The sequence below is a fragment of the Centrocercus urophasianus genome, unplaced genomic scaffold, assembly GCF_019232065.1.
Source record: "Centrocercus urophasianus isolate 14NV4802_14NV808 unplaced genomic scaffold, USGS_Curo_1.0 seq_35, whole genome shotgun sequence".
Taxonomy (NCBI): Eukaryota; Metazoa; Chordata; class Aves; order Galliformes; family Phasianidae; genus Centrocercus; species Centrocercus urophasianus.
Window position 1 is genome coordinate 5,970,884 of NW_024884922.1, and position 13,136 is coordinate 5,984,019.

Sequence of the window (13,136 nt, forward strand, 5' to 3'; positions counted from 1 at the left end):
TTCTGGAGTACGTTGTCCAGTTCTGGCCTCAGGAGTTCAAGAAAGATAGGGATTTCCAAGAAAGAGTCCAGCAGGTGGCCACAATGATGATTAATAGTCTGGAGCATCTCCCGTGAAAGGCTAGGTTGAAATACCTGGGACACATCAGCCTGGAGAAGAGAAGGCTGAAAGGGGATCCTTATCAGTGCTTATAAGTATCTACAGGACTGGAGTTAAGTGGATGGGGGCTAGGCTTTTTTTGATGATGCTCAGTAACAGGACAAGGGGCAATGGTCACAAACTGGAAAACAGGAAGTTTTATATTAATATGATTTAAAAAAATCTTTATTTTGAGAGCCACACAGCTTTGGCATAGGCTGCCCAGAGAGGTGGTAGAGTCTCCTCTGGAGATATTCATAACTCACCTGCATGCTTTCCTGTGTGACCCACTGAAATAAACATGCTTTAGCAGGACGATTGGACTGGATGATCTCCAGAGGCCCTTTCAGACCCCTATAATTCTGTGATTCTGTGTAAATGCTACTGAAGACAGAAATAAATGTGAGGGTTTTTTTTTTTTCTGCAGTTAGTTCTTTTTGATGTTTTGGGGATGCTGAAGAGCACTAATGTGGACACAGATTTAGTTTAATGGTGTATCTATACATCTAGAGATCTTAAAAGAAATCCTAACAAAAGGAGAATAATCGTGGCTCGTCTCTTCAAAATGCTCCTGGATATTGGCTGAACAGTGTCTTTAACAGAAGGTATAGTTGTGTCATCAATGAAAAATGCAGTAGTCAGGCAGCAAGAGAAGAGGAACAAGAGAGCAATCTGTGAGTTTGAAATCTAAGGGAAAATTTCTCATCTGGGCATTATACATAATCTTGGGACCACACGCTCTGACAGCATGGGTGCACATGTGCATCTGGAACTTTAATCCCTTCCTCTCTGAGCTTGAAAGCCTGAGGCTGTAAGACACGCTTCTACATTTTCTTTCATTTGGCCAGTCTGGATAAATCATACCATTTTTAAAAAAATCTGTAGGAGGGTGGAAAGGAGGAACTGCTGAAATGCCCCAGGAAAGCAGAGCTTTTCTAGTTTCCTCAGTCCTACCAACTATTGCAAAATTCACCAAAAAGATCATAGCATGGCTTGCAAGCTTTCAGAAAAACACTAGATTTCCTAGTAATTTCTAAAATCCTGAAAAGGAGCTCACATAATGTGCTATTTTTTCAAAGAAGAATAACTATGGGTCTGCCTAGTCCTTTGCTAGCAAAACTACAAGGCTTGTTATGCCATTTCTTTTCAATCATTGCAATTAATAATATAAGTGGTTTTTTTTAGAGGTTTTTTTTTGTTTGTTTTTGCTGTTGTTCTAGTGTCAAAAATAGAGATTTTTTTTTTTTTTAATCATCAGAACTCAGGTTTGTATAACAAGAAACAAGCATTCTTAAATGGAGAAGGCAGAAAATTGTATTTACAGGATATCCTGCTTCTTGGATTCAGAGAACTCCACCAAACAGAAGCACTGAACTTTTTAGAAATGCTATTGCCTAGTTAGATAATAAAATGTAAATAATAACTTTTTCCACATGCTGGCTAAATGCTGCAGCTGAGCGTGGGTGTTCTCCATCCACCCAGCCAGTAATCCACCACAGAGCTGCAGTTCCATCTCAGTAAGTGTTTGTACAGCCCAAGATGTCCCTTGGTTTCAATCCTTTCATAAGGAGATTGCAGCATACCCTATGCAGTTTTACACAAGGAGATTATCTGCCTTCCTGGTAGGCTTTTGTTTCTTCAACCAGGTTTTTAGCCTAACACCATTATTCTTGTCATCTTAGACATGTTCTAAAGGATGTTTCTCTCACATTATGAGCAGTCTATGAGTCAGTATTTTAAAACTTGAAAGTAGGCTCCTAAAACTGCATCCAAGAGTATAAATACTGTCACAGTTTTGGAAAGTGTTAAATATCCTGTAAATGTCACCAAACCAGAGATTTAAGATTAAATTAGCTTATCATACATAGCTATATTCCAGAAGGTATTTCTCTGAAAATGCATAGGAGAGGAATCAATAATCAAAACTGAAATTTCCATTTGCCCAGTCCTTCTGCAACATCCTTGCTATTTTTGTAGTCGATGATTATATATTCTTTATTCTTCATCAAAAATAAAACCCATGCAGAGGCTCTGACATGAACCAAAAATTAATTTGCATTTTTTTTCCCAATTTCTTTCTTTGCAGGAAATGCTTTCCCTCTGTAAATGATTTTGACATTTTGCATACAAATAAAAAATAATAATAATAAAAAAAAATGGTTTGCCTAAAACTTGCAAAACGGATCTTGGAAATTAGCAACACATGTCCCAGTGTTACAAGTTAAGAGAGGAGCTTTAGCCACGAAGGTGTTTATGTACTTTTCAATAGTAAGATGACACATAAAGTTTTTGCTTAGGAGCTTTTAGTTTGTTCTACAGCCCACATCAGGAGTTTCTGTGCCCCAGAAATGTTCTTTAACACCTACTTACTCCAAACAAGTTTTAAAATTACCTCTACACAGAAGTTTGGTATTAAGGTCTGCATGAAATGCTGCTGCTGGAGGACATTCTGGCCAGTCATGGATTTGAATACACACAGTATCCATGTTTTCACCATGCCTCAGACCACATATTATAGTGAAATTATAACTCCCTTTTCCCAAATTCCTGGACACGTTGAAAGTAGTACATTTTAATTTCTTAAATAAATGAATGAGAAACTGATAGTCATAATGTTGTTCAGTCTTGATATGGAATGATCAAGCAGCCACAGTGCACCTGCTTTTTTCTCCTAGGTCCAAGCAGCACTTCCTGGAGCATTTTCCTGTGCTGGATTTCTTATTGCTGTGACCAGTTGCTGCCTGATTCTCCACATTATTTTGTCATTGAGACAAGATGCTCCGACAAGACTGTGAGTAGGCAATAGAAGTACATGTGCCACCTAGATGAACATGGTGCAGGCCTGTTCTCCAGCTGCTTAGGATCATTTGGGTTCTTGCAGAATCAATATGATGGATTTGGGGCTGAGATTGTGTCAGAGTCGAATGCGTTTTGGTGTCTTTGTACATTACCCAAATCATCAAGTAACATCCCATAAAAACAGTAGGGTAACCCTTTCCTGCTGCTGTTTCTGCTCTCATTTGCAACCTCTATCCCTCTTGTTTTATTTAGTTCAGATAGAAAAGAATTGAAAAGGAATGATGAACACATCTAGAGTAGATACTGCACTTAGAGAGTAATTCTCTAATCTAAAAAAAGGAGCTGCAGTAGACAGAACATGAAATCAAGAAAGGTTCTGGACAACAGTCCATAGTCAGGGAAAAGGCAATGTCATGGTTCACCAGGAGGTGTTGGTGATATGGCAGCAGAGACTGAACCTTCCATCAGTATCCCATTACACTATGCTACCATGTGGCCGGTGGTAGTAGAGGGTAAGTTTGAAACAATGGTGTCTGACATGGAAGTGCATATGAAGCAAAGGTGTGGAATTGAATTCCTCCATGCAGAAGAAATGGCACTCATAGACACTCAATGACATTTGCTGAACATCTGTAGAGACCAAAGACTGGATGTGAGCACAAAGAGGCAATGGCAGGTGTGTTTCAGCAGTGGTGACTGTGATAGCGTGTCATTTCCATCGGTGCAGATTTTTACAAGCGCGACACACAGGATCTGCTTTCATGATTAGCAAAAGTGCACAGCTCATGGTGGTGACCATGTTGAAAAATACTTTTTCGTTACTGAGAATTTACTCTATCAATTAGTTTTATTAGTGTTCTTTGTTGTAATTTCAATGAAAATAAATGGGAGGCATTACTTTCACAGCAACCTATGTATTACCAGATACCTCAAGGATCTCAACCCCTAGTAAACTAGTAAATAAGATTTAACAGAAAACTATGATCCTTCCCTTTGAATACGACATAACCACCAAGTAGAATCCAGGTCTCCTTTCTACAAGATGACACACCTCAAAGGTAGGTATAGTTTTCTGACTACTGGATTGTTCCAGCCTTTCTAGAAGTTATAGAATTACCTAGTTCTAGTTCTTTTTATTTTTATTTGTCTTTCCTCTTAAATCCCTCAAAAATTTTCCAGAAGAGATCTTAAGTAGTACCATTCTCAGATTTTTCTTGCTTGCTCTTATGTTCCTCAACATAATTTGTTTTACTATCCAGTGGAAGCAAGCACTTGTTGACACTTTCTGCTTTTTTATCCAGACCTCATTTCAGAATGATGCTTTGAAACCATTTTTTTTTTTTTTTTTCCAGATCTCAACATTTATAGCTAGCCTCACGCTGGTAGAAAGTGTTGGGTGCATTTGCATGTGGAAGTAGGCTCTGGGTACAGTGTGGCATTTGGCAGCCCTTTATTTCTTCTCATAAAGATGAATTTTTACCTTTGCAGAGTATTCTGGATATAAAAACAAAACAAACAAACAACAACAACAAATAGGTAAAGACAATGATGTGAGCAACCACAGAACTGGCATTAGGTGCTGTTTTACTGTTTGCACAACTTGAACATTATGGATTTTACCTGTGTACATACTTGCAAAGCCTTTTTCTTTCTGAAAGCCAAATGTGTCCTCATCTTTATCTTCTGTATCAATCTCTTTCTATACCAAGACAGTAAAGTTAAGACACAGGATCCCTTTGTCTCCAGGAACACTCTCAGACTAATCTTCCAGACTAATTTTCTGCTTGGGTTACTTTCCTAATTATAATTTGTGTTCTCATCATGTCGTGGAAGAGCACATTTTAAATGAGCTTGCAAAGTGCAGCATGGAAAGCAAGCTTTATAGCACTGCCCGTAACCTAGAATACCAATTTTAAATTTGTCATAATGCAAATGCCATAATGACTATGAGTATGCAGCTCTGAGATCTATTTTTTCCCAACTATATGTAAACTGGGACATCAAGTTTAATTCTCCCACTCCATATGTAGGACCACAGGATGTTGATCTACCCTTGACTAAGTAGAGCTGTGTACACACCATGTTCCAAAACACTGATAAGTATGCGGGAAGGTAAAAAATATATGAATTATACCTTCTTTAGTCTCAGTGTACTTGCTAGTTGGTTTTAAATTGATATTTTCTGTGTGGGGTTTTTTTTGTTTGTTTGTTTCTTTCTTTCTTTTTGTTTTTTTCTTTCTTTTTTTTTTTTTTTTTTAATTATAATGGTTAAAAAAAAAAAAAAGAAATTACTTTTTCCTAAATTAAAATGAGAAATATTTCCTGGGAATTGAGAGAATGATAGAAATTTGATACTTCATGTTGGTGAAATTAGGAAACGCTAAGATTTCAACTCTGTTAGCCCACTGCTCCTGTGAAAACATCTTGTGAAAAATTGTCAGGGGAATCTCATTCAAACCTGCTCTTGATAGACCATTGAGCCTGGAGAGGCACTTGAAAAGAGTGTGGTCAATGACAAAAGCATGTGTTTGGAAAAGAAGTATCAGTGGTGTGGGTAGCTATACACATTTGCTTTTCTATTCTTGCGTGTACACCTTGCCTAACATAGTTAGCAATATGTTTGGTTCTACCTGCAGGTACTTTATTGAGTCAGGGGTTTACAATAAGCAGGTCAGTGTTTGTGGAAATGCACAAATGAATGCTGGCTTGTTTCTGATCAAAGGGGTCTTATTCTACTGTTGACCTACACCAAGACAAATAGCAGCTCACCCTGGATGATGCTGGGCATGCAAGTGGTGATTCTGGAGAGAGAGGGAGCACAGTAATCACCTCTCATTGGCCCAGCTTTGTTTCTGCTAATCTGAACATGTGTGCTAGGACCTACTTGCACAACAATATTTTTTATTTTCTCAGTCTAGGAGGATACTGGTTATAGGTCAATAGTTGTGAATGTACAAGTTAGCGAGTGCTTGCTGTCATAGAGCAGCCATGCTCCTTGAGGGGTTAGCATTAAAACTGAGTATTTTAGATCAGGATATGTATTTCTTTTGTGCTGACAAAGACCAGGATATTTTGACACCCTGAGCATGATGTTCACATTATCTCCCATGTGAATATCATAGGATTGCTCCCTGCTTCTAAGTGTGCTTGGGAGAAGGATGATGGAGATCTTCCCAGTCTGCTCACTGCACATAGCCCAAAGGAAGAATAACCAGTATTGGGGTACTACTGTTGTCCAAGGGAAAAAAGAAATAAATGTTCTTTTCATTGTCTCAGCAAACACAGGCCTTTTCCCTTTACCCAAGCTGACAAAATACAGCCAGGTGATCCCAGAAATGGACCTGAGGAAGAGCATATCAGGTCTCCCATCCCCAGGAATGTCATGAGAGGGGTAGAGACAGGTTGCAGGGAAAGTGTAGATCAGTGCTTCAATCATATCCCCAGCCTTGAGCAGCTGAGCTGTGGAAATCACTTTGACGTAAATCTCTCAGCAGCTTTTTTGTCTGAAATAAATGGTGCATAAAGGGAATTCAAAGTTGTTTGGTGGACAGGATTATCTATGTGTTTACTGCTCTCAGCACTTTTCTTTTGTCTTTTGACTGTGTAGTTCCCATTGTCATGAATGGCTGCGCATGAAGTTAAAGCTTGTGTACATGTGCAGTGTAGGAGAGCTCTCTGACTCTATGACAGCTCTGCACTTGTGGCTGCAAGAAATGTCAAGTTAGAAGAATTACTAGAAGCAGAAAGTATTTATTTTTCATTTTAAATGTTCCCTGTTCAGCATTAACCCAAATGTAAACTTTCTATAATTCTGCATCATTATCATACCCCCTGGATATATTACTTTCATTTCCATTTGCTATTTTACATATGCAACCCCCAACAAGTACACTCTCATGGCATCTCATAATATTTTTTGCATTATTCCATTCCTTCAGGTTTATCTCATTATGTATTATTCTGTTGCCATAACCTGCTGATGATATACAATATTTGTATAAAGATTCAAATCAATATTTATCACATCAGAGCACCATCATTCAAAAGGAAAGTACAAATCAATAATTCATTAAGCAAGAGAGAAATGAATTATTTCAAATTGCTCTTCTATTCTCTTTTCATATTTGCATATGGAGTTTTCTGTTGTAGTTCAGTGAAATTTGTTCACTTCTTTGACTGAACTAAAAGATCTGATGCTATTTAAGATAGTATATAATGTAGGATAGGTAGTAGAACTGCAAAATTAACTTAGGTAATTTTCATTTTGTTAAAACTTCTGATTCATCCATAATATTCCATGACATAAGAAGATTTTTAAAGTACTGGTGGAGCAGGGTGTGCTATATAGTTTCCCTGTTTGAACAAATCAGCTTTTTCAGGCAAAAATGAAATGATTGACTACAAGCTGGAGCCATTCATTTTTTAAAATCCTTGTCTCACAAAAATTAATGGAGTTACTTTGAAAGAGAATTTTCATCTTTAAGTAAAGGAAATTTTTAGTCTAGCAAACGTTGGAAAGTGTGATACTTCGTGAAAACTTACAGTTCTGTTTTGTGTTTGGATTTCTGACCAGAGGAATAGGCATAAATGTGGATTAGCACATTCCTTTATGTTTTGCTGGTAATCAGCCTTAATTTGCCTTGTTTCAGTGGAAAGAGCAGAAAACACCATGGTCTGATACTGGGGGTAAGTTGAAGCTCAGAGAAGATCTTGTTTTTCTTTCTCTGCCCCTCTCCAAGTCCAAGAGATAGCCAGGTGATCACCTACATTAGAAGATGGATTACATGAATGAGTTTGTGGAATTCAAATGTACCTTTAGCCTCGCTCATTTCCTAATTCAGCAGCAATAAAGTGGTCATTGCTGATGACACAGGGAATTCCTTGTGGTTTTAAAATACAATGACAGCGTATCCACCAGGAACCACAGAGCATTAGCTGTTGCTTTCACTGGGGATGAGTGTCCTCTATTGATCGGATTTCATTGCCTGAGCTCAATAAGGCTTTTATTTATGATGACATAGCTTATGATTGCTTATTTAACTGCTGTGTATAAAGCCAGCTGAGACTCAAATTGTTATATTTACCAGAAAGGTAGGCAGATTCTTGAAGAAGCTAGCTCAGCTCCGTAGAATGGGGAAGTGAAACAACCCACACTGCCTTTGAATTTATCAGATCTCCTATCTCCCATATCCCCGTCCCACAATGATAACTTCCACTGTACTCTGTGCTTTTGATCCATGTCAGTGGTCCCATGAATTTTGTCTTCCAACATAAAATTATAGTAAGGCCTGAAATCAGCTTAGCCACAGCCAGTTGCTTGAAAGCTGTTTCAGCGTCATTCATCCTTGTTCTACATTGGATTCCAGAAGTGATTATAGGTATGTGCATAGGAGAAAAATCCAACAAATGATCTTTAAAAAACAGAGGTGTGCAGTGCTGGGTCAAGAGGTTCCTGAGCCACATCACTGAGATCATATGGAGAAGAATGACTGTACAGTTCTTCTGTTATTATAGTCTCCCTTGAGTATTTACTGGATGGGCTTGTGGTCTGAACTAGCATAACTATTCTTTTATTCCAAATAAAAGATTTTCCTACCTGAGTATTCACATCAACAGAACAGAATTAGACGTGTATTGTGGCAACTTTTCTGAACAATTATGCATCTAGGACAGTCATGGATAATCCATATTAATGGGTGCCACACAAGACTGTATCGCTGTTTGTACTGTTAGCCTCCTTACAAGATTTTAGATAGGATCATGGTAACAGCTCTACAAATTAAGCAGCTGGTAATAAATAAAACTGGAGAAAACTTTTAATTTTCTGATTCATATCTTTAATCAATTGCAACATGGTGCAATTGCATTTTAGCTATAGCTTTCAAATTGTTTGCTCAATAGCGATTGCTCCATTGCTTTTGATTGACACGATGTTATTGCATTTTTATTGACTTTTACAGTAGTTTTTACAACATTTAAGGTGCGTAAGTTAAACAGAAAAGTAACACAGTAACATTTCAAGATGGAAGGAGGCCATAAAGATGCAGAACAGGTGTAATTTACAATAAGAGGAAATTACAAATTAAGGATAACTCCCTTGCCCTCACGCGTAGTTAGTCCCTCTGTACATGTTTTCAGAGTATGTCAGTAAAACATGAAATGTTTGCCTACCGTAAAAAGTTAATAGATGATAGAGTTGGCAAATACTTCAAGATTATTATTAAGATTATTTTAGATATGATTCAGCTGCAATTCAGTTGAAAACAAGCACCTATGCACTATACAGGACTTCTTAGTTGTAAAAATGTTAATTATTTCAAGAACTGGTTTTGGTCTAAATTGGGGAAAGCCAATAAAAAAAAAGATGTGGAGATTTAAGTCCATGTTAGGAGTATAAACATAAATATAGTCTTGAAAACATTCAAACACATACCCTGTGAGCTCTCTGAATGTAGGTTGTTCTAGGGAAGTCATTAGGGTTCAACAGAGTGCAAGCATTGCTTCTCGTTATGAAAGAGTAGTTATATGGAAAACTTCAAAGCATGTGTTAACCACACATTTCTTTAGCGCTCTCTAACTACTTGTAACTGTATCTTTTCAATCAACAAATCCCATTAAGACTGAGTCTTTCTAGATCTCTCTGCTTTTGGAGAACACTTACATTTTTACCTGGATGGTCTTCTAACACAATATCCTGTAGAATAATTTTTTAACAATTATTACCAATGATTTCACAGTGCTCACAACATCATATTTTGGTGTCTGAAACTCCCCATATATAATAAGGAAGAAATACATTACAGGCCTTTCACAGTTCAGCTGGTTAGTATTTTAAGAATTATGATGTTAATGAAATTTTACACTTTTTATTTTTATTTTTATTTTTTTTTCTGAATGAAGAAGCCACTTTCTTATCAAATAAGGAGCTTCTGTGAAGATTTCCCCATGTCACATACAGATTCAAAAGTGATTTTGCAGTCAGAAGCATGAAGTATTTCTATTTTCTGGTAGAAACTTTTGCTAGCAATAATAATCATATTGATCTGGCCTCCCTAGCACATAGGTGAAAGGGGGTGAAGTATTATGACAGAACAGTTTTTATCATCACCTGAATAAATGTAGTTGATTTCTGATCCGTCTTCACTTTAAAAAAAAATATATATATATATTTCTAAACTTAAGTAGTACTATCCAAAATTAATCTTGCAGAATTGGTGAAATTAATTAATGCTGAATAGCCACAAGGAGAACAGGAGGTTACCAGTGTGGAACATGGTAGACTTCTTTATAATGCATGGACTTCAGCTGTTCCCCAAGGAATATCCAGGAACAACCAGGCAAGGTGAAAGGGGTCTGTCCAAATTCATGGAATCTAAACATTACAGTTTCTAAACAAAGCTCAAAGGGTGAGAGGAAAAATTCCGTGATGTGCTGGTAGGAAAATCCCACAGGAAAGACCGTCCCTGTGGCCAAAGAGAGCACATAGCCTAGACATGCTTCTTTCTAAATACACTACTTGTTATAACCTATAGCAAATACAATTATTTGGAAGGGTTTTTCAGCTATACCAAAACCTTTGCCATGAACAAAGTGTTTCCATTAGCTGGGCTTGTCAAAAAGTCAAATATTAATAGAAAGAAAATTACAGTTGTCTATTAAATTCCGTAGAGCTTTCCCATAAAGTGATAGCAAATGCTTCTTTTTACAAGGCATTTTGCCAATTAAGCATTATTATGTTGTCTTTACACATGAAACTCACTGCAATTGTTGTGACCAGTGAACTTTCTCTCAGGCATCAACCCACATCTTATTATTAACAAAAATCCTCATCATTAATCCCATTACATTGTTCTTGGTCATGGGATAAATTCATCAATGGATGATCTCACCCTTTTTAATCTTGTTAGCTTAGCATATTTCTTTTCTGGACATCCTTACCATAATTTTATCATCACAACCCTTGGGAAGTTTTGTCCCAACAGTGCTGCCATGAGTGTTTGTTTAATATTTCATTATTTGATAAGAAAGTTAGCATTTAACCCTCAGTTTCCTCTGATGAGAGAAGCAAAAGCTACAGAAGCAAAACTGCAGATCACTGCACATTATGGAACTCATTAGTTTCCCTTTGGCAGGACCTTGGTTTTTGCAGATCTGTTTCTGTGTTTCTCATAGGCATCTAATTAGAGACATGATTTGCAGTCTGGTGAGCACTGATCGTATTCCTGACTATATCACTTTTTGTTTTGATAGGACCTGCTCAATCACACTGATTTGGACCTTTCTTCAGAACAGAGCCAAAATTTCAATTTGGAAAATATTATCTGAGCTGACAGCTAATATTGGCTAAGATTAAATTCCATCAATTACTTTTTTTAACAAGAAAAAAAAAGTATATATGGTATAAATCACATAAGCCTTCCCTCTCTGAATCTAATTTTCTCTTCCTGCAGGTGTTCTAAAGTACAGTAATGATGTCTCACACTTGAGATCTTCAATTCTGTAGCTTGTGTTTAAAAAGTAGGTAAAGGAGTAAAACTCTTTTTGCTTTATAAGAAAAGATAGAAGCCCTAATCATTGAAGAACTTGGGCCTTCAAGAAGCCTAGTCTCAAGCTCATTTGTACCTGAAGAGATTTAAAATAAGGTACTTTGGAGGCAAGTTAGATCTATTCTCTCATCTGTGTTTCAAAGACTGTTTATGCATTTTATCTAACGACTCTTTCATGTAAATTCTTCTTTCCCTCTGGGTTAGGTTTGTGCTCTAGGAATAGCAAATGGGGTTAGGTACAAATGAATATGTTGATTTACTTCTCTGAGGTCTCATGAGATTATTCATGAGTATAGGAGGGACCATGGCTGCTTCCGTACCTGTTTTCAGATTCCCTCTATGCCTCCAAAGAAGCTTTTCTGAGCATATGTCATTCACAATCTATCATTAGTTTCAATATAGGTTACCACGCTAGAAACATGAGCAATACCATAGAACTAAAGTACTCATACATAATGTACAGTTCAGGGTGAGTGGGCATCATTCATGAATGCTTCCTTGTCCAGAAACTGCCAAAGCTGCTTAGTGAATGCTTATGAATAAATCAATTTTCAGAAATCAATACTAGCTCGTGAACAATTTGAGAGAATAAAAATAGCTACACAAAGTGCTGATAACAACAATTCAGATTGCTCTGCAGAGAAATTTCTCCTTGGATTTACAAATCTATTTGAACAAATACACAAATCATCAGTGAGCTCAGTCACTCCCAGAATTTCAAATAAGATGATCACACGCAACATGTGCAGCTCTATGAGATGAATGAACTTAATGTGCTTTATTATTTGGTATAGTTGAACAGACAATTTGCCATATATTTCCAGGTCTCTTGTGTAGTCCAAGGAATGCCACAACAAAATCCACTGTATTAATAGATCTGATTAATAGATCTCCTAGTTCTCATGGTTATTATTAAGCAAATGCATTCAACTTTTAACTATTAACAAACACTTTAGTAATGTGTCCTTTCTTGCCTTTTATTTGCTTTTATTTCCTCAGACACGTATCTTCCTCTTCCTTTTCTTCTTCCTTGCTTGTTTTGTGACAGTACTGAGTCATAGTCATGGTACAAAGTCCTTTCTCTATAGTCCACAGCTTTGTTTGAAGAAATGTCACTTATATTCTCCCTAGTCCCTTCTTCCTACCTTTTTTAACATGCCATATCTCAGTAAGAATCACTTATTACTTCCTTTCCTTTTCTTTCTAAGTAATTCAGCATGTTTCATGTGACCACACACCATTTAAATTCTTAATTGAATTTAACTTTGGGACCAGATGTGATCCATGTACTTCCGGTGACCAACCAGTAACTTTTCAGCATTGCACAAAAACTTCACAGTACATGCTTGTCAAAACAGGGTGAAGTGACACCACTCCAGGTATCTGTCAAAATCTTATCGAGCTTAAGTTGTGTCTATGAACATTGTCCAAGAATTGAGAGCAATCCACATTCATAAAGTGACACTTGCATGCATGCATACAGACAAGAATATGTCCAAATGGTTGAAAGAAATAAGGAAAGGAAGGCAAGGAAAAGGCAAGGCAAGGCAAGGCAAGGAAAGGAAAGGCAAGGCAAGGCAAGGAAAGAGAAAAGAGAGGAAAAGAGAAGAGAAGAGAAGAGAAGAGAAGAGAAGAGAAGAGAAGAGAAGAGAA

General features: G+C 37.1%; 1 long non-coding RNA gene across 1 annotated transcript in view; it reads left to right on the forward strand.

Annotated features, from left to right (window-relative positions):
* LOC122166955 overlaps positions 1-13,136 on the forward strand; it is a 176,596-nt gene that overhangs the window by 2,192 nt on the left and 161,268 nt on the right. The window contains exon 2 of the long non-coding RNA XR_006170915.1: positions 2,814-2,929. This is a non-coding gene — a long non-coding RNA (uncharacterized LOC122166955). The remainder of the gene's footprint in view (positions 1-2,813; positions 2,930-13,136) is intronic.